Raw genomic sequence first — 27,006 nt, forward strand, 5'->3', positions numbered from 1 at the left:
TAATCCATTTTAAGTTGATTTTTGTGTATGGTGTAAGATAGTCGTCCAGTTTCATTCTTTTGCATGTAGCTGTCCAGTTTTCCCACACTGTTTATTGAAGAAACTGTCCTTTCCCCATTGTAAATTCTGGGTTCCTTTGCCAAAAATTGACCATATAAGCATGGGGATTTTTCCTTAGACTCTTTATTCTGTTCCACTGATCTATATATGTCTGTTTTATGCCAATACTGTACTGTTTTGATTACTTTAGCTTTGTAATGTAGTTTGAAATCAGGAAGCATTATGCTACCAGATTTGTTCTTTCTCAAGGTTGCTTTGGCTATTCAGGGTCTTTGTGGTTCCATACAAGTTTTAGTATTGTTTGTTCTATTTTGTGGAAAGTGCCACTGAAATTTTGATAGGGATTGCATTGAATTGTTCATTGCTTTGGGTAGTATGGACATTTTTCCAATCCATGAGGGCAAAATATCTTTCCATTTATTTGTATCTTCAATTTCTTTCATCAACACCTTATAAATTTCAGTATACAAATCTTTCACGTCCTTGGTTAAATTTATTCTCAGTTATTTTATTCTTTTTAATGCAGTTGTAAATAGGATTGGTTTTTTTTTTGTCACTGAAGTAGAGAATTTTTTGTTTTTTTTTTGCAAAAGATAAAATTTAAGTTTATATTGATGTTTCCACAGGACTACAGGATTTTAGTCTCTCTAGTAAATGTGTATCTCTTTTCTCTCAGACAGAAATTCCTGGTTTCAAGAGTTTGATCTAATCAGAATATGATCTGATTTGCTAATTACTAATTTGCTTTTTTAAAAAAATTGAAGTATACTTGATTTACAATGTTGTGTTTCAGGTATACAGCAAAAGTGACTCAATTATATATTATCCTTTTTCAGATTATTTCCCATCATAGGTTATTACAAGATATTGAATATAGCTCCTTGTGCTAAATAATAGGTCCTTATTTATCTATTTTCTATATACTAGTGTGTATCTGTTAATACCAAACTCCTAATTAGTATTGTTTTCTTAATTTCTCTTTTTGATAATTCATTGTTAGTGCATAGAGATAGATTTTTGTATACTGATATTGTATCCTGCAGCTTTACTGAATTCGTTTATTGGTTCCAACAGATATGATGGAGTCTTTAGGGCTTTCTATATATAATGTCATGTCATCTGAAAATAGTGACAGTTTTACTTCTTTCTTTCCAATTTGGATGCCTTTTGTTACTTTTTCTTGCCTAATTGTTGTAGCTTATCATCCAATACTATGTAGTGGGCATCTTTGTCTTGTTCCTAATCTTAGAGGAAAAGCTTTCAGCTTTTCTGTATATTAATTTTGTATCCTGCAACTGTATCAAATTCATTAATGAGCCCTAGTAGTTTTTTGGTGATGTCTGTGGGATTTTCTATGTATAGTGTTATGTCATCTGCAAAAAGTGACAATTTTACTTCTTCCTTTCCAATTTGGATTCTCTCTCTCTCTCTCTCTCTCTCTCTGATTGCTGTGGCTAGGACTTCCAATACTATGTTGAATAAAAGTGGCAAGAGTGGGCATCCTTGCCTTGTTCCTGATCTTAGAGGGAATACTTTCAGCTTTTCACTGATGAGTATGATGTTAACTGTGGTCTTGTAATATATGGTCTTTATTATGTTGAGGTACATTCCCTCTATACCCTATATAGATGTTGGATTTTGTCAAACGCTTTTTCTGCATCTGTCGAGATGACCATGTGATTATTATCCTTCATTTTGTTAATGTGGTGTATAACATTGATTGATACACAGCTGTTGAACCATCCTTGCATCCCTGGAATAAATCCCACATGAACATGGTGTGTGATCCCTTTAATTTGTTGTTGAACTTTGTATAATAATAGTTTCTTCAGGATTTTTATATCTATGTTCTTCCTGGCTTGAATTTTCTTGTGGGGTCCTTGTCTGGTTTTGGTACAAGCAGAATGTTGGCCTTGTAAAATGAGTTTGGAAGTGTCCTGTCCTGTTTTTTGGAAGAGTTTGCAAAGGATTGATCATAGTTTTTCTCTAAATGTTTGTTAGAATTCACCAGTAAAGCCAGCTGGCCCTAGACTTTTCTTTGATGGGAGGTTTTAGATTACCGATTGAATCACCTTACTAGTAATTGGCCTGTTCACATTTTCTATTTCTTCATGATTCAGTCTTGATAGGTTGTATGTTTCTAGGAATTTCTTATAGGCTGTCCATTTTGAGGGAGTGTAATTGTTCATAGAAGTCTCTTCTGATCCTTTGTATTTCTGTGGTACCTATTGTAACATCTCTCATTTCTGATTTTATTTATTTGGATCTTCTCTTTTTTGTCTTCGTGAGTCTAGCTAAAGGTTTTTCAGTTTATTTTATATATTTTTTAACATCTTTATTGGAGTATAATTGCTTTACAATGTTATGTTAGTTTCTACTGTATAACAAAGTGAATCAGCTATACGTAAACATATATTCCCATATCCCCTCCCTCTTGCATCTCCCTCCCACCCTCCCTATCCCACCCCTCTTGATGGACACAAAGCATGGAGCTGATCTCCCTGTGCTATGTGGTTGCTTCCCACCAGCTATCTGTTTTACATTTGGTAGTGTATATATGTCGATGCCACTCTCTCACTTCATCCCAGCTTACCCTGCCCCCTCCCCGTGTCCTCAAGTCCATTCTCTATGTCTGCTCTTTTATTCCTGTCCTGCCTCTAGGTTCATCAGAACCTTTTTTGTTCTTTAGATTCCATAAATGTGTGTTAGCATACGGTATTTGTTTTTCTTTTTCTGACTTACTTCACTCTATGACAAACTCTAGGTCCATCCACCTCATGACAAATAACTCAATTTCATTTCTTTTTATGGCTGAGTAATATTCCATTGTATATATGTGCTACATCTTCTTTTTCCATTCATCTGTCAATGACACTTAGGTTGCTTCCATGTCCTGGCTATTGTAAATAGTGCTGCAGTAAACATTGTGCTACATGACTCTTTTTGAATTGTTTTTCTCAGGGTATATGCCCAGTAGTGGGATTGCTGGGTCATATGGTAGCTCTATTTTTAGTTTTTTAAGGATCTTCCATAGAGTTCTCCATAGTGGCTGTATCAATTTATATTCCCACCAACAGTGCAAGAGGGTTCCCTTTTCTCCACACCCTTTCCAGCATTTATTGTTTGTAGATTTTTTGATGATGGCTATTCTGAACGGTGTGAGGTGATACCTCATTGTAGTTTTGATTTGCATTTCTCTAATGATTAGTGACGTTGAGAATCCTTTCATGTGTTTGTTGGCAATCTGTATATCTTCTTTGGAGAAATGTCTATTTAGGTCTTCTGCCCATTTTTGGATAGGGTTTTTTGTTATTTTGATGTTGAGCTGCATGAGCTGCTTGTATATTTTGGAGATAAATCCTTTGTCCATTGCTTTGTTTGCAAATATTTTCTCCCATTCTCAGGGTTGTCTTTTCCTCTTGTTTATGGTTTCCTTTGCTGTGCAAAGGCTTTTAAGTTTCATTAGGTCCCATTTGTTTATTTTTGTTTTTATTTCCATTTCTCTAGGAGGTGGGTCAAAAAGGATCTTGCTGTGATTTATGTCATAGAGTGTTCTGCCTATGTTTTCCTCTAAGAGTTTGATAGTGTCTGGCCTTATATTTAGGTCTTTAATCCATTTTGAGTTTATTTTTGTGTATGGTGTTAGGGAGTGTTCTAATTTCATACTTTTACATGTAGCTGTCCAGTTTCCCTAGTTCCACTTATTGAAGAGGGCTGTCTTTTCTCTGTTGTATATTCTTGCTTTATCAAAGATAAGGTGACCATAGGTGTGTGGGTTTATCTCTGGGATTTCTATCCTGTTCCATTGATCTGTATTTCTGTTTTTGTGCCAGTACCATATTGTCTTGATTACTGTAGCTTTGTAGTATAGTCTGAAGTCAGGGAGCCTGATTCCTCCAGCTCCGTTTTTCTTTCTCAAGATTGCTTTGGCTATTCGGGGTCTTTTGTGTTTCCATAGTAATTGTAAAATTTTTGATTCTAGTTCTGTGAAAAATGCCAGTGGTAGTTTGATAGGGATTGCATTGAATCTGTAGGTTTCTTTGGGTAGTATAGTCATTTTCACAATGTTGATTCTTCAAATCCAAGAACATGGTATATCTCTCCATCTATTTGTATCATCTTTAATTTATTTCATCAGTGTCTTATAATTTTCTGCATACAGGTCTTTTGTCTCCTTAGGTAGGTTTATTCCTAGGTATATTATTCTTTTTGTTGCAGTGGTAAATGGGCGTGTTTCCTTAATTTCTCTTTCACATTTTTCATTGTTTAGTGTATAGGAATGCCAGAGATTTCTCTGCATTAATTTTGCATCCTGGTACTTTACCAAATTCACTGATTAGCTCTAGTAGTTTTTTGGTAGCATCTTTAGGATTCTCTATGTATAGTATCATGTCATCTGCAAGCAGGGACAGTTTTACCTCTTCTTTTCCAATTTGGATTCCTTTTATTTCTTTTACTTCTCCGATTGCTGTGGCTAAAACTTCCAAATCTGTGTTGAATAATAGTGGTGAGAGTGGGCAACCTTGTCTTGTTACTGATCTTAGAGGAAATGGATTCAGTTTTTCACCACTGAGAACGATGTTGGCTGTGGGTTTGTCATATATTGCCGCTATTAGGTTGAGGTAATAAGTTCCCTCTATGCCTATGTTCTGGAGAGATTTTTATCATAAATGGGTATTGAATTTTGTTGAGGCTTTTTCTGAATCTTTTGAAATTATATGGTTTTTATCCTTCAGTTTGTTAATATGGTGTATCACATTGATTGATTTGCATATAGTCAAAAATCCTTGCATTCCTGGGATAAACCACACTTGATCATGGTGTATGATCCTTTTGAAGTGCTGTTGGATTCTGTTTCCTAGTATTTTGTTGAGGATTTTTGCTTCTGTGTTCATCAGTAATATTGGCCTGTAGTTTTCTTTTTCTGTGACATCTTTGTCTGGTTTTTGTGTCAGGGGTCCTCCCTCTGCTATGGTTTGGAAGAGTTTGAGAAGGAGAGGTGTTAGCTCTTCTCTAAATATTTGATAGAATTCTCCTGTGAAGCCATCTGGTCCTGGGCTTTTGTTTGTTGGAAGATTTTTAGTCACAATTTCAATTTCAGTGCTTGTGATTGGTCTGTTTATATTTTCTCTTTCTTCCTGGTTCAGTCTCGGAAGGTTGTGCTTTTCTAGGAATTTTTCCATTTCTTCCAGGTTGTCAATTTTATTGGTATATAGTTGCTTGTACTAGTCCCTCATGATCCTTTGTATTTCTGCAGTGTCAGTTGTTACTTCTCCTTTTTCATTTCTAATTCTGTTGAGTGTTCTCCCTTTTTTTCTTGATGAGTCTGGCTAATGGTTTATCAATTTTGTTTATCTTTTCAAAGAACAAGCTTTTAGTTTTATTGATCTTTGCAGTTGTTTCTTTCATTTCTTTTTCATTTATTTCTGATCTGATCTTTATGATTTCCTTCCTTCTGCTAACTTTGGAGGTTTTTTGTTCTTCTTTCTCTAATTGCTTTAGGTGTAAGGTTATGTTGTTTGAGATGTTTCTTGTTTCTTCAGGTACGATTGTATTGCTATAAACTTCCCTCTTAGAATTGCTTTTCTGCATCCCATAGGTTTTGGGTCATCGTGTTTACATTGTCATTTGTTTCTAGGTATTTTTTGATTTCCTCTGATTTCTTCAGTGATCTCTTGGTTATTAAGTAGTGTATTGTTTAGCCTCCATGTGTTTGTATTTTTTACAGATTTTTTTCCTGTAATATCTAGTCTCATAGCATGGTGGTCGGAAAAGAAAATTGATATGATTTCAGTTTTCTTATATTTACCAAGGCTTGATTTGTGACCCAAGATATGCTCTATCTTGGAGAATGTTCCATGAGCACTTGAGAAGAAAGTGTATTCTTTTCTTTGGATGGAATGTCCTATAAATATCAATTAAGTCCATCTTGTTTAATGTATCATTTAAAGCTCGTGTTTCCTTATTTATTTTCATTTTGGATGATCTGTCCATTGGTGAAAGTGGCGTGTTAAAGTCCCCTACTATGATTGTTACTGTCGATTTCCCCTTTTATGGCTGTTAGCATTTGCCTTATATATTGAGGTGCTTCTATTTTGGGTGTGTAAATATTTACAATTGTTATATATTCTTCTTGGATTGATCCCTTGATCATTACGTAGTGTCCTTCTTTGTCTCTTGTAATAGTCTTTATTTTAAAGTCTTTTTTGTCTGATATGAGAATTGTTACTCCAGCTTTCTTTTGATTTCCATTTGCATGGAATATCTTTTTCCATCCCCTCACTTTCCATCTGTATGTGTCCTTAAATCTGAAGTGGGTCTCCTGTAGACAGCATATATATGGGTGTTGTTTTCATATCCATTCAGCCAGTCTGTATCTTTTGGTTGGAGCATTTAATCCATTTACATTTAAAGTAATTATCGATATGTATGTTTCTATTACCATATTCTTAACTGTTTCAGGTTTGTTTTTTAGGTCTTTTCCTTCTCTTGTGTTTCCGGCCTAGAGAAGTTCCTGCGACATTTGCTGTAAAGCTGGTTTGGTAGTGCTGAATTCTCTTAGCTTTTGCTACTCTGTAAAGGTTTTAATTTCTCTGTCGAATCTGAATGAGATCCTTGCTGGGCAGAGTAATCTTGGTTGTAGTTTTTTCCCTTTCATCACTTTAAATATGTCCTGCCACTCCCTTCTGCCTTGTAGAGTTTCTGCTGAAAGATCAGCTGTTTACCTTATGGGGATTCCCTTGTATGCTATTTGTTGTTTTTCCCTTCCTGCTTTTAATATTTTTTCTTTGTATTTAGTTTTTGATCATTTGATTAATATGTGTCTTGGCATGTTTCTCCTTGGATGTATCCTGTATGGGACTCTGTACTTCCTAGACTTGATTATTTCCTCTCCCATGTTAGGGAAGTTTTCAACTATAATCTTTTCAAATATTTTCTGAGACGCTTTTTTTTTTTTAAACATCTTTTTTGGAGTATAATTGCTTTACAATGGTGTGTTAGTTTCTGCTTTATAACAAAGTGAATCAGTTATACATATACATATGTTCCCATATCTCTTCCCTCTTGCATCTCCCTCCCTCCCACCCTCCCTATCCCACCCCTCTAGGTGGTCACAAAGAACCGAGCTGATCTTCCTGTGCTATGCAGTTGCTTCCCACTAGCTATTTTATGTTTGGTAGTGTATATATGTCCATGCCACTCTCTCACTTTGTCACAGCTTACCCTTCCCCCTCCCCATATCCTCAATTCCACTCTCTAGTAGGTCTGTGTCTTTATTCCCGTCTTGCCCCTAGGTTCTTCATGACCTTTTTTTTCCCCTTAGATTCCATATATATGTGTTAGCATACTGTATTTGTTTTTCTCTTTCTGACTCACTTCACTCTGTGTGACAGACTCTAGGTCCATCCACCTCACTACAAATAACTCAATTTCGTTTCTTTTTATGGCTGAGGAATATTCCATTGTTTATATGTGCCACATCTTTATCCATCCATCTGTTGATGGACACTTAGGTTGCTTCCATGTCCTGGCTATTGTAAATAGAGCTGAAATGAACATTTTGGTACATGACCCATTTTGAATTATGGCTTTCTTAGGGTATATGCCCAGTAGTGGGATTCCTGGGTCATATGGTAGTTCTATTTTTAGTTTTTAAAGGAACCTCCATACTGTTCTCCATAGTGGCTGTATCAATTTGCATTCCCACCAACCGTGCAAGAGGGTACCCTTTTCTCCACAGCCTCTCCAGCATTTATTGTTTGTACATTTTTTGATGATGGCCATTCTGACCGGTGTGAGATGATATCTCATTGTAATTTTGATTTGCATTTCTCTAATGATTAAAGATGTTGAGCATTCTTTCATGTGTTTGTTGGCAATCTGTATATCTTCTTTGGAGAAATGTCTATTTAGGTTTTCTGCCCATTTTTGGATTGGGTTGTTTGTTTTTTTAATATTGAGCTGCATGAGCTCCTTGTAAATTTTGGAGATTAATCCTTTGTCTGTTGCTTAATTTGCAAATATTTTCTCCCATTCTGAGAGTTGTCTTTTGGTCTTGTTTATGGTTTCCTTTGCTGTGCAAAAGGCTTTTTTTTTTTTATCAGAACATTTTAAACCCCACATTTGTTTTATTTATTTTATTTTTGGCTGTGTTGGGTGTTCATTTCTCTGCGGGGTCTTTCTCTAGTTGTGGCAAACGGGGCCACTCTTCATCGTGGTGCACGGGCCTCAGTATCGTGGCTTCTCTTGTTGCGGGGCACAGGCTCCAGAGGCGCAGGCTCAGTAGTTGTGGCTCACGGGCCTAGTTGCTCCACGGCATGTGGGATCTTCCCAGACCAGGGCTCGAACCCGTGTCCCCTGCATTAGCAGGCAGATTCTCAAGCACTGCGCCACCAGGAAAGCCCTGTGCAAAAGCTTTTAAGTTTCATTAGGTCCCATTTGTTTATTTTTGTTTTTATTTCCATTTCTCTAGGAGGTGGGTCAAAAAGGATCTTGCTGTGATTTATGTCATAGAGTGTTCTGCCTATGTTTTCCTCTAAGAGTTTGATAGTGTCTGACCTTACATTTAGGTCTTTAATCCATTTTGAGTTTATTTTTGTGTATGGTGTTAGGGAGTGTTCTAAGTTCATAGTTTTACATGTACCTGTCCAGTTTTCCCAGCACCACTTATTGAAGAGGCTGTCTTTTCTCCACTGTATATGCTTGCCTCCTTTATCAAAGATAAGGTGACCATATGTGCGTGCGTTTATCTCTGGGCTTTCTATCCTGTTCCATTGATCTATATTTCTGTTTTTGTGCCAGTACCATACTCTCTTGATTACGGTAGCTTTGTAGTATAGTCTGCAGTCAGGGAGCCTGATTCCTCCAGCTCCATTTTTCATTCTCAAGATTGCTTTGGCTATTCGGGGTCTTTTGTGTTTCCATACAAATTGTGAAATTTTTTGTTCTAGTTCTGTGAAAAATGCCAGTGGTTATTTGTTAGGGATTGCATTAAATCTGTAAATTGCTTTGGGTAGTAGAGTCATTTTCACAATGTTGATTCTTCCAATCCAAGAACATGGTATATCTCTCCATCTATTTGTATCATCTTTAATTTCTTTCATCAGTGTCTTATAATTTTCTGCATACGTGTCTTTTGTCTCCTTAGGTAGGTTTATTCATAGATATTTTATTCTTTTTGTTGCAATGGTAAATGGGAGTGTTTTCTTAATTTCACTTTCAGATTTTTCATCATTAGTGTATAGGAATGCCAGAGATTTCTGTGCATTAATTTTGTATCCTGCTACTTTACCAAATTCATTGATTAGCTCTAGTAGTTTTCTGGTAGCATCTTTAGGATTCTCTATGTATAGTATCATGTCATCTGCAAACAGTGACAGCTTTACTTCTTTTTTTCTGATTTGGATTCCTTTTATGTCTTTTTCTTCTCTGATTGCTGTGGCTAAAACTTCCAAAACTGTGTTGAATAATAGTGGTGAGAGTGGGCAACCTTGTCTTGTTCGTGATCTTAGTGGAAATGGTTTCAGTTTTTCACCATTGAGGACGATGTTGGCTGTGGGTTTGTCATATATGGCCTTTATTATGTTGAGGAAAGTTCCCTCTATGCCTACTTTCTGCAGGGTTTTTATCATAAATGGGTGTTGAATTTTGTCAAAAGCTTTCTCTGCATTGATTGAGATGATCATATCGTTTTTCTCCAATTTGTTAATATGGTGTATCACATTGATTGGTTTGCATATATTGAAGAATCCTTGCATTCCTGGAATAAACCCCACTTGATCATGGTGTATGATCCCTTTAATGTGCTGTTGGATTCTGTTTGCTAGTATTTTGTTGAGGATTTTTGCATCTATGTTCATCAGTGATATTGGCCTGTAGTTTTCTTTCTTTGTGACATCTTTGTCTGGTTTTGGTATCAGGGTGACGGTGGCCTCATAGAATGAGTTGGGGAGTGTTCCTCCCTCTGCAATATTTTGGAAGAGTTTGAGAAGGATAGGTGTTAGCTCTTCTCTAAATGTTAGATAGAATTCGCCTGTGAAGCCATCTGGTCCTGGGCTTTTGTTTGTTGGAAGATTTTTAATCACAGTTTCAATTTCAGTGCTTCTGGTTGGTCTGTTCATATTTTCTATTTCTTCCTGGTTCAGTCTCGGCAGGTTGTGCATTTCTAAGAATTTGTCCATTTCTTCCAGGTTGTCCATTTTATTGGCATAGAGTTGCTTGTAGTAATCTCTCACGGTCCTTTGTATTTCTGCAGTGTCAGTTGTTACTTCTCCTTTTTCATTTCTAATTCTATTGATTTGAGTCTTCTCCCTTTTATTCTTGATGAGTCTGGCTAATGGTTTATCAATTTTGTTTATCTTCTCAAAGACCCAGCTTTTAATTTTATTGATCTTTGCTATCGTTTCCTTCATTTCTTTTTGATTTATTTCTGATATAATTTTTATGATTTCTTTTCTTCTGCTAACTTTGGGGATTTTTTTGTTCTTGTTTCTCTAATTGCTTTAGGTGCCAGGTTATGTTGTTTATTTGAGATGTTTCCTGTTTCTTGAGGTAGGCTTGTATTGCTATAAACTTCCCTCTTAGAACTGCTTTTGCTACATCCCATAGGTTTTGGGTCATCGTATTTTCATTGTCATTTCTTTTTAGGTGTTTTCTTTATTTCCTCTTTGATTTCTTCAGTGATCTCTTGGTTATTAAGTAGTGTATTGTTTAGCCTCCATGTGTTTGTATTTTTTACAGATTTTTTCCTGTAATTGATATCTAGTCTCATAGCATTGTGGTTGGAAAAGATACTTGATATGATTTCCATTTTCTTAAATTTACCAAGGCTTGATTTGTGACCCAAGATATGATCTATCCTGGAGCATATTCCATGAGCACTTGAGAAGAATGTGTATTCTGTTGTTTTTGGATGGCATGTCCTATAAATATCAATTAAGTCCATCTTGTTTAATGTATCATTTAAAGCTTGTGTTTCCTTATTTATTTTCATTTTGGATGATCTGTCCATTGGTGAAAGTGGGGTGTTAAAGTCCCCTACGATGATTGTGTTACTGTCGATTTCCCCTTTTATGGCTGTTAGTATTTGCCTTATGTATTGAGGTGCTCCTATGTTGCGTGCATAAATATTTACAATTGTTAAATCTTCTTCTTGGATCAATCCCTTGATCATTATGTAGTGTCCTTCTCTGTCTCTTATAATAGTCTTTATTTTAAAGTCTATTTTGTCTGACATGAGAATTGCTACTTCAGCTTTCTTTTGATTTCTATTTGCATGGAATATCTTTTTCCATCCCCTCACTTTCAGTCTGTATGTGTCCCTAGGTCTGAAGTGGGTCTCTTGTAGATAGCACATATACGGGTCTTGTTTTTGTATCCATTCAGCCAGCCTATGTCTTTTGGTGGGAGCATTTAATCCATTTACATTTAAGGTAATTATCAATACGTATGTTCCTATTCCCATTTTCTTAATTGTTTTGGGTTTGTTATTGCGGGTCTTTTCCTTCTCTTGTGTTTCCTGCCTAGAAAAGTTCCTTTAGCATTTGTTGTAAAGCTGGTTTGGTGGTGCTGAATTCTCTTAGCTTTTGCTTGTCTGTGAAGGTTTTAATTTCTCCATTAAATCTGAATGAGATCCTTGCTGGGTAGAGTAATCTTGGTTGTAGGTTTTTCTCCTTCATCACTTTAAATATGTCCTGCCACTCCCTTCTGGCTTGCAGAGTTTCTGCTGAAAGAGCAGCTGTTAACCTTATGGGGATTCCCTTGTGTGTTATTTGTTGTTTTTCCCTTGCTGCTTTTAATATGTTTTCTTTATATTTAATTTTTGATAGTTTGATTAATATGTGTCTTGGCATGTTTCTCCTTGGATTTATCCTGTATGGGACTCTCTGTGCTTCCTGGACTTGATTAACTATTTCCTTTCCCATATTAGGGAAGTTTTCAACTGTAATGTCTTCAAATATTTTCTCAGTCCCTTTCTTTTTCTCTTCTTCTTCTGGGACCCCTATAATTCGAACGTTGGTGCGTTTAAGGTTGTCCTAGAGGTCTCTGAGACTGTCCTCAGTTCTTTTCATTCTTTTTTCTTTATTCTGCCCTGCAGTAGTTATTTCCAGTATTTTATCTTCCAGATCACTTATCTGTTCTTCTGCCTGAGTTATTCTGCTATTGATCCCTTCTAGAGAATTTTTAATTTCATTTGTTGTGTTGTTCATCATAGTTTGGTTGCTCTTTAGTTCTTCTAAGTCCTTGTTAAAAGTTTCTTGTGTTTTCTCTATTCTACTTCCAAGATTTTGGATCATCTTTACTATCATTATTCTGAATTCTTTCTCAGGTAGACTGCCTATTTCCTCTTCATTTGTTCTGTCTCTTGGGTTTTTACCTTGCTCCTTCATCTGCTGTGTGTTTCTCTGTCTTCTCATTTTGCTTAACTTACTGTGTTTGGGGTCTCCTTTTCCCAGGCTGCAGGTTCATAGTTCCCGTTGTTTTTGGTGTCTGTCCCCAGTGGCTAAGGTTGGTTCAGTGGGTTGAGTAGGCTTCCTAGTGGAGGGGACTAGTGCCTGTGTTCTGGTGGATGAGGCTGGATCTTGTCTTTCTGGTGGCAGTTCCACATCTGGTGGTGTGTTTTGGGGTGGCTGTGGCCTTATTATGATTTTAGGCAGCCTCTCTGCTAATGGAAGGGGTTGTGTTCTTGTCTTGCTAGTTGTTTGGCATAGGGTGCCCAGCACTGTAGCTTGCTGGTCGCTGAGTGAAGCTGGGTCTTGGCGTTGAGATGGAGATCTCTGGGAGATTTTCGCCATTTGACATTACGTGGAGTTGGGAGGTCTCTTGTGGACCAGTGTCCTGAAGTTGGCTCTCCCACCTCAGAGGCACAGCCCTGACTCCTGGCTTGAGCACCTAGAGCCTTTCATCCACATGGCTCAGAATAAAAGGGAGAAAAAATAAGAAAGAAAAAAAGGAAGAGGAAAAGAAAGAAGGAAAGAAGAAAACAAGGAAAGAAAGAAGATAAAATAAATTTATTAAAATAAAAAATAAAAGTTTATTATTAAGAAAAAAATTTTAAAAAGTAAAAAAAAAAAACAAAATGGACGGACAGAACCCTAGGACAAATGGTAAAAGCAAAGCTATACAGACAAAATCACACACAGAAGCATATACATACACACTCACAAAAAGAGAAAAAGGGGGAAAATGTAAATATCTTTGCTCCCAAAGTCCACCTCCTCAATTTAGGATGATTCGTTGTCTATTCAGGTATTCCACAGATGCAGGGTACATCAAGTTGATTGTGGAGATTTAATCCGCTGCTCCTGAGGCTGCTGGGAGAGATTTCCCTTTCTCTTCTTTGTTTGCACAGCTCCCGGGGTTCAGCTTTGGATTTGGACCCGCCTCTGCGTGTAGGTCGCCTGAAGGCATCTGTTCTTCGCTCAGACAGGACGAGGTAAAAGGACCACCTAATTCGGGGGCTCTGGCTCACTCAGGCCAGGGGGAGGGAGGGGCAAGGAATGCGGGGCTAGCCTGCATTGGCAGAGGCCAGTGTGACGTTGCAACAGCCTGAGGCGCACTCTGCGTTCTCCCGTGTAAGTTGTCCCTGGATCACGGGACCCTGGCAGTGGCGGGCTACACAGGCTCCCGGGAGGGGAGGTGTGGAGAGTGACCTGTGCTCGCACATAGGCTTCTTGGTGGCTGCAGCAGCAGCCTTAGCATCCCATGCCCGTCTCTGCGGTCCGTGGTGATAGCCGCGGCTCATGCCCATCTCTGGAGCTCCTTTAGGCGGCGCTCTTAATCCCCTCTTCTTGCGAACCAGGAAACAGAGGGAAGAAAAAGTCTCTTGCCTCTTTGGCAGGTCCAGAATTTTTCCCAGACTCCCTCCTGGCTAACTGTGGCACACTAGTCCCTTCAGGCTGTGTTCACACAGCCAACCCCAGTCCTCTCCCTGGGATCTGACCGGAGCCTGAGCCTCAGCTCCCAGCCCCCGCCAGCCCCGGCGGATGAGCAGACAAGCCTCTGGGGCTGCTGAGTGCTGGTCAGCACCGATCCTCTGTGCGGGAATCTCTCTTCTTTGCCCTCCACACCCCTGTTACTGCGCTCTCCTCCATGGCAACGAAGCTTCTCCCCTCCACCACCTGCAGTCTCTGCCTGCAAAGGGGCTTCCTAGTGTGTGGAAACCTTTCCTCCTTCACAGCTCCCTCCCACTGGTGCAAGTCCCGTACCTATTCTTTTGTCTCTGTTTTTTCTTTTTTCTTTTGGCCTACCCAGGTACGTGGGGAGTTTATTGCCTTTTGGGATGCCTGAGGTCTTCTGCCAGCGTTCAGTAGGTGTTCTATAGGAGCTGTTCTACATGTAGATGTATTTCTGATGTATCTGTGGGGAGGAAGGTGATTCCACATCTTACTCTTCTGCCACCTTGAAGCTCCTCCCTTTCTTTTTTCCTTGTTCTTCTGGGATCTCTATAATTCAAATGTTGGTACATTTGATGTTGTCCCAGCGTTCTCTGAGACTGTCCTCAATTCTTTTCATTCTTTTTTCTTTATTCTGCTCTGCAGCAGTTATTTCCACTATTTTATCTTCCAGGTCATTTATCCTTTTTTCTGCCTCATTTATTCTGCTATTGATTCTTTCTAGGGAATTTTTAATTTCATTTATTGTGTTGTTCATCGTTTGTTTGTTTAGTCCTTCTACGTCCTTGTTAAACATTTCTTGTATTTTCTCTGTTCTGTTTCCAAGATTTTTGGATCATCTTTTCTATCATTACTCTGAATTCTTTTTCAGGTAGGCTGCCTATTTCCTCTTCATTTGTTTGGACTGGTGGGTTTTTACCTTGCTCCTTCATCTGCTGCATATTTCTCTGTCTTCTCATTTTATTTAACTTACTGTGTTTGGTGTCTCTTTTTCGCAGGCTACAGGTTCGTAGTTCCCGTTGTTTTTGGTGTCTGCCCCCGGTGGGTAAGGTTGGTTAAGGGTCTTGTGTAGGCTGCCTGGTAGAGAGGACTGGTGCCTGTGTTCTGGTGGGTGGGGCTGGATCTTGTCTTTCTGGCGGGCAGGGCCATGTCCAGTGGTGTGATTTGGGGTGTCTGTGAACTTAGTATGATTTTAGGCAGTCTCTCTGCTAATGGGTCGGGTTGTGTTCCTGTCTTGCTGGTTGTTTGACATGGGATGTCCAGCACTGGAGCTTGCTGGCAGTTGAGTGGAGCTGGGTCTTAGGGTTGAGACAGAGCTCTCTGGGAGAGCCCTCGCCGATTGATATTACATGGGGCCGGGAAGTCTCTGGTGGTCCAGTGTACTGATCTCAGCTCTCCCACCTCAGAGACTCAGGCCTGACACCAGGCCAGAGCACCAAGACCCTGTCAGCCACACGGCCGGGTACGTGGGGAGTTTCTTGCCCTCTGGGAAGTCTGAGGTCTTCTGCCAGTGTTTAGTAGGTGTTCTGTAGTTGTTCCACATGTAGATGTATTTGCAATGTATTTGTGCAGAGGAAGGTGATCTCCACGTCTTATTCCTCCGCCATCTCTACTGGATATCTATCTTATATTTTAAAAGCTCTTAGTTTCATTGATTTTTTTCTACTCCCTTTTTAGTCTTTTTCATTTATTTCCACTGTGATCTTTGTTATTTCCTTCATTTTACTAACTTTGGCATTTGCTTTTTCTTCTTTTTCTACTTCCTTGATATGTAAAGTTAGGTTTTTTGAGATCTTTTTTGTTTCTTGATTTATCACTATCAATATGAACTTCCCTCTTGGAAATGCTTTTGCTGCCTCCTGTAAGTTTCAGTATGTTGCACAATAGTCCCCCTTTATCTGCAGTTTTGCTTTCTACAGTTTCAGTTACCTGCAGTCAACTGTGGTCTGAAAATATTAAATGGAAAATTACAGAAATAAACATTTAAAAAATACTTTAAACATTTTTTAAAATAAAGTTTTGAATTGTGCATTGTCCTGAGGGGTGTGATAAAACTTTGTGCCATCCTGCTCCATCTTGCCTGGGATATGAATCATCCCTTTGTTCGTTGTATACACACTGTGTGTGCATGTGTATGTATAGGAAAAAACATAATATCTGTGGGGTTAATTACTATTTATGGTTTCAGGCATCCACGCAGTGTCTTGGAATGTATCCCTCACAGATAATGCGGTTCTACTATATTTCCATTTCATTTGTCTCAAGGTACTTTTTAAAATTTCTCTTTTGATTTTTTTAACCTATTGGTTGTTCAGTATCATTTTTTTAAAATTTATTTATTTATTTATTTACTTATTTATTTTTGGCTGTGTTGGGTCTTTGTTTCTGTGCGAGGGCTTTCTCTAGTTGCGGCAAGCGGGGGCCACTCTTCATCGCGGTGCGCGGGCCTCTCACTATCGTGGCCTCTCTTGTTGCTGAGCACAGGCTCCAGACGCGCAGGCTCAGTAGTTGTTGCTCACGGGCCTAGTTGCTCCACGGCATGTGGGATCTTCCCAGACCAGGGCTCGAACCCGTGTCCCCTGCATTAGCAGGCAGATTCTCAACCACTGCGCCACCAGGGAAGCCCTCAGTATCATTTTTAATCTCCACATGTGAATTTTCCAGTTATCTTCTCATAATCGATTTCTAGTTGTATTGCATTGTGGTCGGGAAAGATGCTTAATATGACTTTAATCTTCTTAAATTTATTAAGACTTGTTTTGTGGCCTAACATATGCTCTTCTCCTGGAGAATGTTCCATGTGCCCTTGAGAAGATTGTGTATTCTGTTGCTTTTGGATGGAATGACTGGCCTTATGTGTCACTGAAGACCAGTGTTTCTTTATTGATTTTCTTTCTGAATGATGTATCCACTGATGAAATTGGGGTATTAAAGTTCCTTTCTGTTATTGTCTGGCTTTCTACTTCCCCCTTTAGATCTGTTAAATTTTGTTTTATATATTCAGATGTTCCTATTTTGAGTGCATAAATGTTTAGAAATGTTATATTCTCTTTTTGGATTTACTCCTTTATCATTATATAATGACCTTTTTTGTCCCTTATAACAGTCTTTGTCTTAAGTCTATTTTGACTGTTACAAGTATAGCTGCCCCAGCTTTCTTCTGGTTTCCATTTGCATGGAATATTTTTTTCCCATCCTTTCAGTCTGTGTGTGCATTTGTACCTCAGGTGACGTTTTTGTAGGCAGTATATAGGTGAGTCTTTTTTTTTTTTTAATCCATTCAGCCACTCTGTGTTTTGATGGGAGAATTTATTATTTCTTTTACATTTAAAGTAATTATTGATAGGTATGTCCTTATTGCTATTTTGTTCACTGTTTTCTGGCTGTTTTGTAATTCCTATTTTCCTGTCTTCTTTGCTTGCTTAGATTCCTGTCTTTTTTGGTATGCTTAGATTCCTTTACCTTTATCTTTTGTGTATCTACCACAGGTATACCTCAGAGATATTGCAGGTTCAGTCCACTGCAATAAAGCAGTTATCACAATGAAGCAATTATCACATGAATTTTGGTTTCCTAGTGTATATAAATCTATGTTTACCCTGTATTATGGTCTATTACGTGTATAACAGCATTATGTATAAAAAGTGTACATACCTTACTTTTAAAATACTTTAGAGCTAAAAAATACCAACCATCATCTGAGCCTTCAATGAGTCATTGTAGTAACATCAAAGATCATTGATCACAGATCACCAAAACAAATAGTATAATAACTTAATAATTTGAAAGGAGAAAGGGGAATCAAGATGACAGGGTAGGAGGATGTGGAACTCACCTACCCGTACAACACATCAAAAATATTTCTACAATTCTCACAGAAAATTAACTGGAACCTGGCAGAAGAACGTTTTTTTTTTTTTTTTTTGGCCCACACCGCACAGCTTGCAGGATCTCAGTTCCCCAACCAGGAATCGAACCCATGCCCCTACAGTGGCAGTGCAGAGTCTTAACCACTGGACCACCAGGGAGGTCCCCAGAAGAACTTCTGTACGACCAAAGCCGCATGAAAGATCTCCACGTAACTGGGTAGGACAGAAAAAAAGACATCAGGTTGGGATCTGTGCCCTTGGGAGGGATCTGAAAGGAAGAGAAGGTCCACATGGGCAGCCCCTCACCTTGGGTAGCAAGCAGGTGGAGTCACAATCTGTGCCTCCCAGTCCTGGCATCCTGCAGAGAGGAGACTAGCCCCCTTGGCTGCTTGGAGAACCACTGGGACAGTCAGAAGGGCTGGAGAAGCCAAGACGCTACTCGCAAGGAGTGTGCACATGCTGGCTTGTCAACAATCAGGGCACAGAGAGCCTGGCACTGGTAGCTGCTGCCTCGCCACTCCCCAGTCTGAATTGGGCAAACACCCTGGCCCTGTACACTCCACGCCACAGCCTGGTGGGAGATCTGGGCCAACTGGGCCCTGGGAAAAGACTCGGTCTGGACACAAAGACAGACCAAGGGTCTTGGGTGTGATCTTGGTGAGGCAGCTGGAAGCAACCATTGTCCTTGCGCACACAGGACAGCACCCCAGGAATCCCGGGCAGACAGGCCCTGGGAGAGGACTCAGTCTAGCTATGCAGAGACAGCCCAGAGAGCCCGGGGTGTGATCCGGCAGGGCAGCAGCAGACATTGTCATGCGTACAGGAACATGCAGCAGCTCATCTCTCGTTGCCCATAACTGGTGATTCCCTATGCATAGGGCAAATGAGAACACCCACATGAAAGTGGGTAGAAGCTGAGGCACAGTCTTACCATAACCAACCCCCCCACACACACACATGGCACCCCACCTTCAGGAAGGGACTCAAAACTCCAAGCTTCTCCTTGAGGAGCAAAGGGTTTAGACCCCACACTTGGCACCCCAGCTTTTTTTTTTTTTTTCATTTTCACCAAGAACTTTATTGAACAACATATTCATCATTTTGTTCCACTACCTTCTGCCATTTTTCAGGCAACTTCATAATTCCATCTTCCCAAAACTTTTTTTTTTAAAACATCTTTATTGGAGTATAATTGCTTTACAATGGTGTGTTAGTTTCTGCTTTATAACAAAGTGAATCAGTTATACATATACATATGTTCCCATATCTCTTGCCTCTCCCTCCCCTCTAGGTGGTCACAAAGCACCGAGCTGATCTCCCTGTGCTATGCGGCTGCTTCCCACTAGCTATCTATTTTACATTTGGTAGTGTATATATGTCCATGCCACTCTCTCACCCTGTCACATCTTACCCCTCCCCCTCCCCATATCCTCAAGTCCATTCTCTAGTAGGTCTGTCTTTATTCCCGTCTTGCCACTAGGTTCTTCATGACCTTTTTTTTTTTTTCCCTTAGATTCCATATATATGTGTTAGCATACTGTATTTGGTTTTCTCTTTCTGACTTACTTCACTCTGTATGACAGAATCTAACTCCATCCACCTCACTACAAACACCTCCATTTCATTTCTTTTTATGGCTGAGTAATATTCCATTGTATATATGTGCCACATCTTCTTTATCCATTCATCCAATGATGGACACTTAGGTTGCTTCCATGTCCTGGCTATTGTAGATAGAGCTGCAATGAACATTTTGGTACATGACTCTTTTTGAATTATGGTTTTCTCAGGGTATATGCCCAGTAGTGGGATTGCTGGGTCGTATGGTAGTTCTATTTTTAGTTTTTTAAGGAACCTCCATACTGTTCTCCATAGTGGCTGTATCAATTTACATTCCCACCAACAGTGCAAGAGTGTTCCCTTTTCTCCACACCCTCTCCAGCATTTATTGTTTCTAGATTTTTTGGTGATGGCCATTCTGGCTGGTGTGAGATGATATCTCATTGTAGTTTTTTTTTTTTTAAACATCTTTATTGAAGTATAATTGCTTTACAATGGTGTGTTAGTTTCTACTTTGTAGTTTTGATTTGCATTTCTCTAATGATTAATGATGTTGAGCATTCTTTCATGTGTCTGTTGGCAATCTGTATATCTTCTTTGGAGAAATGTCTATTTAGGTCTTCTGCCCATTATTGGATTGGGTTGTTTGTTTTTTTGTTATTGAGCTGCATGAGCTGCTTGTAAATCTTGGAGATTAATCCTTTGTCAGTTGCTTCATTTGCAAATATTTTCTCCCATTCTGAGGGTGGTCTTTTGGTCTTGTTTATGGTTTGCTTTGCTGTGCAAAAGCTTTTAAGTTTCATTAGGTCCCATTTGTTTATTTTTGTTTTTATTTCCATTTCTCTAGGAGCTGGGTCAAAAAGGATCTTGCTGTGATTTATGTCATAGAGTGTTCTGCCTATGTTTTCCTCTAAGAGGCACCCCAGCTTTTAAGAGTCACACATGAAGACAAGCCCCCCAAACATCTAGCCTTTCAGGGGTGGGGGGCACAAGCACACAGCATGTGGGATCCTAGTTCCCTGATCAGGGATGGAACCCACGCCCCCTGCAGTGGAAGGGCAGAATCTTATAACCACTGGACACCAGGGAAGTCCCAAAACATCTAGCTTTGAAAACCAGTGGGGCTTGTGTCCATGAGACCAACAAGGCTATAGTGAACTGAGAACAGTTCTTAAAGGGTCCTCTTTTCTAATGTTCCACCTGTTTATATCATTTTCAGACATACCTTATTTTATTGCGATTCACTTTATTGCACTTTACAGATAATGCATTTTTTGCAAGTTGAAGGTTGGTTATAACCCTGTGTGAAGCAAATCTATCGGCACCTTTTTTTCAACAGCATTTGCTCACTTTGTGTGTCTGTCACACTTTGGTAATTCTCACAGTATTTCAAATTTTTGTTACATTTGTTATGGTGGTCTGTGATCAGTAATCTTTGATGTTACTGCCATCACTTGCTGAAGGCTCTGATGATGGTTAGCATTTTTAGCAATGTTGTATTTTTATACATAATGCTAGTGCACACTTAAAAGAGTACAGAATAGTATAAATATAACTTTTACATGCACTGGCAAACCAAAAAATTCATGTGATTTGCTTTATTGTGGTAGTCTGGAACTGAACCCTCATTGTCTCCAAGGTATGCCTGTACCTTCTAATGAACTTCTTTTACTGTTTCTTGTAAAACCAGGTGTATTGATGTCAGAGTCCCTCAATTTTTCTCAAAGTATTTCTCCGTCACTTTTTTTCCTGTGATGCAGCAGTCCTAGAGATTTTTTTTATTACAAAGGCTTATCTGCTTTTTTATATTTTTTTATTGAAGTATAATTGATTTATAGTGTGTGTTCATTTCAGGTATACAGCAAAGTTATTCAGTTATTATATATATATTCAGTTATTTATATATATATATTATTTTCCAGATTCTTTTCCCATATAGGTTATTACAAAATATTCTCCCTCACTTTTGAAGAATAATTTTGCTTGACACAGAGTTTTAGGATGGTGTTTTTTTTACCTTCTGCACTTTAAATATTTCATTCCACTCTCTTCTTGCTTGCATAGTTGGGGTTTTTTGGTGTTGTTGTTTTGTTTGTTTCTGGGATGTGAATGTTTACAGCAGCTTTATTCATAATCACCAAAACCTGGAAACAACTCAGATATCATTTGGTGAACGAATAAATTATAGTACATCTGTACAGTGCAATCCTACTCAGCAATAAAAAGTAATGAACTGTTAATATGTGCAACAACATGAATAAATTTTATTTATTTATTTATTTATTTATTTATTTTATTTATTTATTTATTTATTTATTTAATTTATTGCTAAGTGAAAGAACCCAGATTCCAAAGGATAAATACAGTGTGATTCCAGTTATATTTCTTGCTTGCATAGTTTTCGAAAAGAGGTCTGATTTAATTCTTATCCTTGTTTACGTAAAACTAAGGTTTGTTTTTTCCCTCTGGCTTCTTTCAGAATGTTCCCTTTGTCTTTGATTTTTCTCCAGTTGAAAATGATGTACTTGGCAGTGCAGTTTTTGGTGTTTTTTTTTTTTTTTTTTATGTTTTGTGTTTTTCTTAGCTTCCTGGATCTGCAGTTTGCTGTCTATCACTAATGTTAGGAAAATCTCAGTGATGATTGCTTCACTTATTTTTTTTGTTCCTTTCTGCTTTTCTATCAGGTATTCTCATTGTGTATTTTACACCTGCTGTAATTGTCCCAAAGTTCTTAGATGTTGTATTCTTTGTTGTCTTTGCATTAGGCCCTGCTGAAACAGTCTCTTTTGAGGATAGGCCTTGTTAAGAATAGCTATTTCAAAATAGCTTCTTTCTGTCTTTCCAATTTTGGAAACAGTGGTTTGCTCTGTGTCTTCAGTTCTTTGCTTTTTTTCTTGTGAGGTTAGGAAGGATGGTTTCCAAGTTCATTATACAAAGAACAAGAAAAGAGAAGTCTCTGACTCCAGTTTTTTATGTTTGACTGCTGACAGCTTTGAAGCCTCATCCCTCTTTCCTCCTCTTGTGACCCACATGTATCCATGATGATAGGAAAGCCTTAGTTTCCTTCCTTTGGCAGTGACAAGAGATTCAATTCATGCCTGCTCTTGCCCTTGTATATGAACTCTCTCTTCAGTCCACCCACAACCTCAGCTAAAATATAAGTCCATGTACTTTTCCTTGCACTCTCAAGCCATTTCATGCCTTCTTGAGAGGCCTGCCTTACTCCCCAGAGACCTCAGTTATGGAAGTAATAAACCCTTTTGTACACTATTGGCAGTGTGTGGTGTCATCAACTTACATATTCCTATACTTGGGGCTGGGCTGTTATGCTTCTGTGCACCATATGGGAGCTCAGAAGTGAGAGATGTCGGGAGGATTGCATCTGGAGTGGCTGGCCAGGAAACTTCCACCTGAAATTAGAGAATGGAGGTTTTACATTCTTTGGAGGAAAGCGCTGTGAATCCTTTATGTATTATATAATCTTGGGCAGATTCAGCATCAGACCTTTGTGGAGTGTTGTGAATTCCTGTGCAATATGCAGCTCTTAACCTGTTCCTCAAGGTTATTTAGCAAGGGCTTTGACCAAAAAGAAATGTTTTAGTACTTTATCATTTCATTATATGTGCCTATGTGTGCTAAAAACTAGTGAGAAGCAGCCCTGAGGCTCATTGTGTATAGGGTTTTGTGGAGGTCTAAGTAGTTGTGTCTTTTTAGCATGTCATATCATGCAAAGTTGTCTGAGCCTTAACTTCTGAATAACTAACTAGCTCCATGAATGGGACAGAGAGAGAATGGAGAAACTGAGTCTGCAATAAATTTTACACAAGCTAAAAGTACTACTTCTTTACAAGAATATTTTAATCTAGCCAGTTGCACCTGGCTATTTCTAATCACCTGGAGTAATTCTCAGGCCAGTATGGCAAACTGATCCTTGTCACAAGTCGGATTTCCACAGGCCTCCTGGACTCTCATGTTTGGTGATGAGAATAGAAGAAAAAGCTTCCAGTTCTTCACTGTGTTTTATTCATTAAAAGCTCCTGCAGATTTGACCTCATACATCATGGAGTGTACTGAGTTAAATGGTGTGTAATAACAAAGGAGATGAGTTTTTCTCACAAGAGACTGTTGTGTTTAAAATGATATTTGATTCATTTGTGTAGCATTTCTCTCATTTCTCCAAGGTGCTCTAGACCCTGACATCAGAGAGCAGTAACATTTAAAGTGATCACAGTGAAAATGAATAAATAATTTGCATGTGTTCATTATGCTGTTAAATTCATGAAGAAGTAAGTAAGGACATAGAGTCAGTTTCTGATGACCAAGACATAAAATAAATGTTTGAAGGTGACAGAATCATATGTAATCTTCCTGTAAATTGAGTATAAATCCCCAGTTCTGTCAGACTCACACATCTTACTGGAAACATATTTGGTCTGTTTTAGGACCCAGTGACCTTTGAGGATGTGGCTGTGAACTTCACCCAGGAGGAGTGGTCTTTACTGAATCCTTTGCAGAAGAAACTTTACAGAGATGTGATGCAGGAAACCTTGAGGAACCTGGCCTCAATAGGTAAGCATGACAACATTCCTTCACTTCTTCAGTTAGAGAACAAGTATTTCTTGCCTATCAACACTGTTCCAAGATGTGGAATATGGAAAAGTAATACAGTAATCCCCCCTTATCTGCAGGGGATACATTCCAAGACCACCAGTGGATGCCTGAAACTGCAGACAGTACTGAATCCTATACATACATACCTATGATAATAAGTTTAATTTAGAAGTTCGGTGCACAGTAAGAGATTGATAACAATAACTAAGAATAGAACACGTATAATAGACATGAACTTAACGTGTAAGTGTTAAGTGTCCGTAACTTTTGCAGTTTGAGATGAGACAGCAAAACTAAGATCAATTTCTTTTTCCTTCTTCACAATTTCACAATAGAAGATTCATTTTTCCTACAGATCTTAGCAACATCAGTGTATGATTTTTTTCTTCCCTTAAATCAAGAACTTTCATCTTTTCACTGAAAGGAAGCACTTTATAACTTCTCTTTGGCATATCCTAATTACCAACGTCACTATTCTTGCGCTTTGGGGCCATCATTAATTAAAATAAGGATTACTTGAACACAAGCACTGCAATACCACCACAGTGATCTGAAAACTGAGATGGCTACTAAGTGACTGATGGGCAGGTAGCATATACAGCATGGATACACTGAACAAAGGGATGATTCACATCCTGGACAGAGCGGGACATTGCAAGATTTCATCGTACTACTCGAAAGGGTGCACAGTGTAAATTAATATTTTCAGACTGCAATTGACCGTAGGTAACTGACACCACAGAAAGTGAAACTGTGGGTAAGGGGGGACTGCTGTACATTGGTAAATAAACTAAGCATGGTCACAGCTCATCGTGGACCTAGAATCTAATATTTTTCTATAATTTCTAATAATTTGCATTATTTTTCTGGGTCTGCATTTTAGGAAAAAAATGGGACAATCATAACATTGAAGAGTGGTACAAAACCCCAGGGAGAAAACTAAGGTGAGTCATACACACAGTAGATAGCAGTGTGCCACATGAGAATCCTGGTATGTCATAAACTTTTTAAAATAAGCAAATAAAACAACCCCAGCTTCAAAGTTATCCTTAAATTTTTTTCACCGAAAACATTTACTTAAATGTGACATAGATGTCCAGTGTTTTTGGAAACAATATTAAGAAACCCAATATATTAACATTACTGTTTTCATAATAGGTATGTCAAGTCCTCTTATAGAGCTTTCAGTATAAATCATCCTCAAAAAATTCAGAAAGGACAAAAAACCTTCACTTTTGCTATAAAATATAAAAATGTAATTCTAATACCCTACTAATAAATGTGAAATTGTTAAAGAAATCATTAATAATTTCTCATTTTTTACAGAAGTCATATGGTAGAAAAACTCTCTGTGAAAGCGAAGAAGGTAATCAAGATGGAGAAACTGTCAGCCAGATTCCAAATCCTAATCTGAACCAGAAAACGCTTTCTGGAGTAAAACCATGTGAATGTAATGTGTGTGAAAGTCTTCATGCGTCATTCATTCCTTAATAGGCACATCAGATCTCACAGTGGACACAAACCATATGAGTATCATGAATATGAGGAGAAGCCATATAAATGCAAGGAATGTGGGGAAGCCTTCAGTTACCGCAAATCTGTTCACAGACATGAAAGGACTCACACTGGAGAGCGATCCTATGAATGTAAGGAATGTGGCAAAGCCTTCACATGGCTCACAACCTTTCAAAGACACATGATAACACACACTGGAGAAGGACCCTATAAATGGAAGGAATGTGGGAAAGCCTTTAGTTGTTCCACTTCATTTCAAGCACACGAAAGAACTCACACTGGAGAGAAACCCTTCATATGTAAACAGTGTGGTAAATCCCTCAGGTCTCCTCTAGGTTTGCAAATACATGAAAGAAATCACACTGGAGAAAACCCTATGAATGTAAGCAGTGTGGTAAAGCCCTCAGTTGTCCCAGTTCCTTTCGAAGACATGAAAGGATTCGCACTGCAGAGAAACAATACGAATGTAAACAATGTGAGAAAACCTTCAGTTCTCCTCTAGGTTTGCGAATACATGAAATAATTCACACTGGAGAGAAACCCTATGAATGTACAGAATGTGGGAAAACCTTCATTTATCGCACCACCTTTCAAGGACACATAAGAAGCCACACTGGAGAGAAACTATAAATGTAAAGAATGTGGGAAAGCCTTCATTTCTCCCTCAAGTGTTCGAACACACATGATAACATGCACTGGAGATGGACCTTGTAAGTGTAAGGAATGTGAGAAAGCAGTTTTCCCAGTTCATTTCGAATACTTCAAAGAACTCACACAGGAGAGAAACCCTACGAATGTAAACAATGTGGCAGAGTCTTCAGTTGTTACACATACTTTCAAACACATGAAAAAACTCACTGGAGAGAAACCTTATGAATGTACAGAATGTGGGAAAGCCTTCATTTATTGCACTACCTTTCAAGGGCACATGAGAATACACACTGGCAAGAAACCCTACAAATGTAGAGAAGGTGGGAAAGCCTTCAGTTGACCCAGTTCCTTTCAAAGGCATGAAAGATCTCATACTTAATAGAAACCTCTGGGCCTTCCCTGGTGGCGCAGTGGTTGAGAATCTGCCTGCTAATGCAGGGGACACGGGTTCGAGCCCTGGTCTGGGAAGATCCCACATGACACGGAGCAGCTGGGCCCGTGAGCCACAACTACTGAGCCTGCGCATCTGGAGCCTGTGCCCCGCAATGGGAGGGGCCGCGATAGTGAAAGGCCCATGCACCGCGATGAAGAGCGGTCCCCGCACCGCGATGAAGAGTGGCCCCCACTTGCCGCAACTAGAGAAAGCCCTCGCATGAACTGAAGACCCAACACAGCCAAAAATAAATAAATAAATAAATAAAGTAGCTATAAAATTAAAAAAAAAAAAATAGAAACCTCTTGAATGTAAGCAATGTGGGGAAAACATCAGTTGGCCTTCATTCTTACATGTGAAAATTCCCACTGGAAAGAAACCCTATATGTGTAAGAAATCTGAGAAAGCCTGA

At 38.8% G+C, this 27,006-nt stretch overlaps 1 pseudogene; it reads left to right on the top strand.

Annotated features, from left to right (window-relative positions):
* The window catches only part of LOC118892628, a 95,023-nt pseudogene extending 68,017 nt beyond the window's left edge, over positions 1-27,006 (top strand).

This window comes from Balaenoptera musculus, chromosome 3, assembly GCF_009873245.2.
Source record: "Balaenoptera musculus isolate JJ_BM4_2016_0621 chromosome 3, mBalMus1.pri.v3, whole genome shotgun sequence".
NCBI classification, from domain to species: domain Eukaryota; kingdom Metazoa; phylum Chordata; class Mammalia; order Artiodactyla; family Balaenopteridae; genus Balaenoptera; species Balaenoptera musculus.